This window comes from Dreissena polymorpha, chromosome 4 (assembly GCF_020536995.1).
Source record: "Dreissena polymorpha isolate Duluth1 chromosome 4, UMN_Dpol_1.0, whole genome shotgun sequence".
NCBI classification, from domain to species: domain Eukaryota; kingdom Metazoa; phylum Mollusca; class Bivalvia; order Myida; family Dreissenidae; genus Dreissena; species Dreissena polymorpha.
Window position 1 is genome coordinate 89,482,662 of NC_068358.1, and position 5,181 is coordinate 89,487,842.

The window sequence follows — 5,181 nt, forward strand, 5'->3', positions numbered from 1 at the left end:
TTGCCAATTTCAGTGGTTCCACCGCTGGAATTCCAACAAGAAGTTCATCCATCAAGTCGTAGTAACGCCTGTCACATGTCCACGACCACTCTTGGCTATCTTTTTATGCCCCCGGATCGATAGATCGGGGGAATATTGTTTTTGGCCTGTCTGTCTGTCATTCTGTCCCAAAACTTAAATATTACAGTAAAGTTTTGCAATAACTTTTGAAATATTAAACATAGCAATTTCATATTTGGCATGCATGTGTATCTCATGGAGCTTCACATTTTGAGTGGTGAAAGTAAAAGGTCAAGGTCATCCTTCAAGGTCAAAGGTAAAAAAAAGAAAGCAAAAGCGGCGCATTAGGGGGCATTGCGTTTCTGACAAACACATCTCTTGTTTCTGTTATCCTTGTATCTAGAATTTTATTTAAGTACAAGTGATATTACTTGATATAAGTATACATATTAATAATATATCTCATCATGAAAACATAAATTGATCGCCAGAATTTTTAGTCCCCTAACGGTTTCACCGGAGGGCACTTATGGTTTGCGCTCCGCGTGTCAGTCTGTCAGTCTGTCAGTCCGTCACACTTTTCTGGACCCTGCGATAACTTTTTAAGTTCTTAATATTTTTCATGAAACTTGAAACATGGATATATGGCAATACGGACATTATGCACGTCATTTCATTGTGTTCCTACGTCAAAATTTCTGGTTGCCATGGCTACAAATATATAAAAAAAATTCTGAAAATGGTGGAATTTCTGACAATGGTGGAGCCGGTAGGGGACTTATATTGCTTGACAATAGTCTTGTTTTACATTCTTTAATCTTGATATTTAAACATTAACTTTACTTATAGTATACAGCCGTTGTGTACCGGGTTATGTGTCAAGTTCTAACGAAAACACTGAATCTTAATTTTATATTTTAAATATAAGGTGGTATTACATAATTGATTTTTGGGTAAATGATCCATAAAATCACTAGAGAAGAACAGATTTTTATGTGTAATGTATATTAATTTTGTGCATTACATGTATATCCATTTTTTGGGAAAACTTCCAAAATATTCATCAGATGTGTGCCTATAAAAATAATGCTGTTCAATCAATTCTATTGGATTTAAGTGTACCTATTTTTCAGGCTCTTGAATTTCTCACTACACTGATGCCTTGTGACACTGTAGCCCTGTTCATTCATTTTCGTGGCAATCATGTTCCACACTGTCTTCTTACTTAAGGCTGACGAGGCGAATTTCTCCTTATGTGCAACATATAGAGAAATCAACAACAGGACTTCTTAATGCTTCCAGTTGATTCCTAAATGTGCAAATAAACTATGAATACGATAATATCTCAAACTAATACACATTTACTTGAACTTACAGAAGGAAACAAAGCGTGTAAAATCTAAATAGTTCGAAGGGATTTTTTAATGCTCAGGGAAAGGGGCCCTAACCTTCATGCATGGGGGAAAATTACCAGATGAAAACAAACTTGATGGATAATTTTTACATTTTTACGCAAAGTTACTCAAAGGAGAATGACATCTCCAGGTTTAATATAAAGCAGTTTCATTGAGGTGGGGGACATCTACACTGCTGTACATCTATAGAATACAAACGCCCTGTTAAATTTAAAAATACAGAATGGGTAAGTGTTTTTCGTCAGGATTAACTGATGGTGAGGACAAACGTTTTGCTTTAAAATAGTAAACTTTAGTGAATCATTAGTTAATAACCTATTTAGAAGTTGTGCATACCATCCTTTGATTCATCCACCACAGGCATTTCCATGTCACTGGCTGCTTCACTTGTCTCTGCCTGTGACTCGGTATCTGGAAAAAAATGAAATCATTAATCTGATATATATATATATATATATTTCAATAAATCCTGAATAATAATAACCTGGATTTTTCTAACATACAAGATAATACCTTCTTTGCATATAGCTAAAAATATTTTAATTAAAAATGCCTTTAAACAATTATAGAACTGGATTTACTTATACCCTACCCAAATTCAGCAAAATTTATCAGAATTTTTTCTAAGCACGTCCAACTTTTCACATCATATCGAGTTTCCGGGGGTGGTGCTGAAATTTTATGAGAAAAAATACAAGTTATAAACAGTAACAGAATGTATTGCTTACAAGTAAGCAATAGTTTATGATTGCATCAACAGTATTTTTGCCCAGGGGAGGTTGGTTTTTGGTCCCCATTGCTGAGCTTCAGGCCATCGTCTCCTCAAAAAAAGTCGTGCACAGCAGCCGGGTCAAGGCGGTGCCACTATCCTTGCCCTTCCACAGGCATGTGTCCATTTAAAGAACAGAAATCATTACTCCATACCCATGAACAAGTTCAACCTCCTGGCTGTTGTACTGCAAATATATTAACCGCAAATTAATTATTGAGCAAATACTATAAATGCAGCAATAAAGGGTTCTGTGTGTTCATCGGAAGGTAATACCCTAGATAGTGGCGGCTTTTGTGTTGAAACATGCGTTTCAAAAGTTATATTAGGGAAATTTGAGATTCCAAAGCCTAAAATAAAGCTCGGGCCGGAAAAATTTCAGACCTGGTTTATGTAATGACATCATCGGCATCATTACGCTTTTTAGTGGAATGCAGCTATTTTGAATTGTTTCAACATATAAAAAAATGATTTCAAAATTAGTTACAGAATTTGCCAAATTCACTCGTCCGCTCGTAAGTGCAAAATCGTGCAGGTCGAGTGAAAAAAGCTAGATTTAGACCTAGTTTTACAATAAATACATAAGGCACATCTCACGCAGGACGAGCTTTTTTTATAATTTGTTAACCTGTGAGTTATAAGTAACTAACCTGACTTAGGGAGCTGAAAAGTTGTTGGTTGTTATCATTGTCCTCAGTCTCCAGGCATATTGCAGATACCGATGCAGGACGGGAATGATCATGAATGGGTGTGGATGTGCACTGAGGTGCAATGGGTGTTGATATGTGCTGAGGTGCAGGTGTTGAAGTGCGTGATGTGTTGCCCGAAAGGAGAGAGTTTACATGATTTTCCAGAGTGTTAACTCTGTTTAGCAGCATGTTGATGTGTACTGTGTAGCGTAATTGCACATTGTTTGTGGAGAACACACAGTAATAAACAAAGTTCATTTCTGGTTTCATCGCGATTTATTTCTGTTGAATATTTTCTAATACAACGCTTGCTAATGTTCGTGAAATACAATTTAACAGCGCGGCGGCCAATATGGCCGCCACTTCAAGAAAGCGTGACTGCTCTACTCGATTGTCAAACTAGGACTCTAGAATTGTCCTTTTTACAACAAAGCACAGCATTTTAATCCAAGGTACATGGACATAAAATTTAGATATTTCCTATCTCATTCTTGGTTGGTAAACTGTTCTCTTCCCCCGATTTTCTAAACCCACCCCTTTGAATAACCCTTGTTGATTGGATGGATGCTCATGCATCTATCACACGTCACAGCAGAAAAGTGCAATACACAGTTATCACGTTTGACCAATATGTTCGTGATGAACTTGTGCAGATAAAATTCTTTGGGACAGGAGACCTCATTTCATTAAGCATACTCGATCATATAACCAGATGTTCTCTATGGACAAACCACATTGGTAATATGAAACCTAACACTTCTATAATCAATTATGTAAACCCCGATACACATTCAATCTGAACTTGTATCCGTTATGTACCTTGGGAAATTGGAATTACACTTATATAATCAATTATTTAAATTTCGTTATGTATCATATCTGAATTGGGACTTGTTATGTCTGTTATGCATTGGTTTGAAGTAATGTTGACCTACGAGCCAAATTGTTAATCAAGAACTAAGACAAATCAACAGACGTTCCCGATAATTGAACTACACTGGAGAAATGAAACCATACTTCCATAATCAATTTTTCAAACTTCATCCTAACATTGCATATACATATTATTAAAATATCTTCTTATTAATTTCCACCACAAGAATAAACAATATGCATATACCGTTATGTCACAGTACCATGCATTAAGAACAATCCATGGTATCAGGTTACATGTCCTGCGGTTGTGTAAGGGAATTCGCCAGGTACTCGAAAGCACTTCCATTGCCATAGGAATTTCAAAATGTGTTGTCGGGGTTGAATGTATAAGAAAGGGTCCAAACTTCATTTGGGTAGCCGGGCTGTGTTGGAAATGCGTGCTGGTGAGAATTGGTATTTTGACTTTGCGTGTAGTTGGTTGATGAGAAAGAAGCTGCTGGCTGGGGTGTGAATGCTTGTGAATGCATGGTGTACAGTTTAGTTGACACTGAGCTGGGTGATGTAGAAGTTTGAGAAGTATGTTTTTGTGAGATGTCTTTAGCGGAGTCATGTTCAACAGTCAATGGTTGGAAAGACCTATCTTTTGCTGAATTTTTTTTGTTCTGCTTATGAATTGCATCAACTTGCATGTTTTGTAGACGTTTTTTTAGCCATGAGTTTAGATTATTCAAACGAGGTAGCTTTTCCTGTTTCAAATTAGATTTGATTTTGCCTGAGGTGGTGCCTGCATCTTGTTGTTTTCCGTCGCTGCATGAGTGATCTGCAGAAGCCTTTACCTTTTTGGTCGCACCTGCTGACGCCTTGTCTTTTGTTGTTCTTTTTGTTTCTTGGTGTTGGGTCTTCTGAGGAGGTTTGGAGGTCTGAGTAACATTATCTGAAAATATTTGACACATTCAACAATCAGATCAATTTGGACCATTTCCAAAAGTATTAAGAATGAAGCTGTTGCTAGGGGTTTGAGGGACATGAAGTGCCCCTACTTGAAAATTCAGGGGACAATCTAAAAAATGTGGGACATTCCCAATATTTAATCTGATATTCTAAACAACTCACTTTTTGCTTGAATTATAAATTTGTCTGTTCCTTCACTCTCAGAAATAAAAGTTTGAACAGTTGAAACATTTCTTGGACACACAATCCTTCTTTCTGTAAATTGTATATCTTTTCTAAAATAAAAATCCTATATACACTTCAACAGCATCATAACACCATACTCATTATCAAAATTATTGTCAGCATCATTATCATTACAGCATATTCAACATAATCACAATAATCATCATCATTAAAATTATCATCATCATAACACTATAATCATCATTATAACACTGTACATGATGATGATTTGTAACATATCCATTTACAGTTGGAT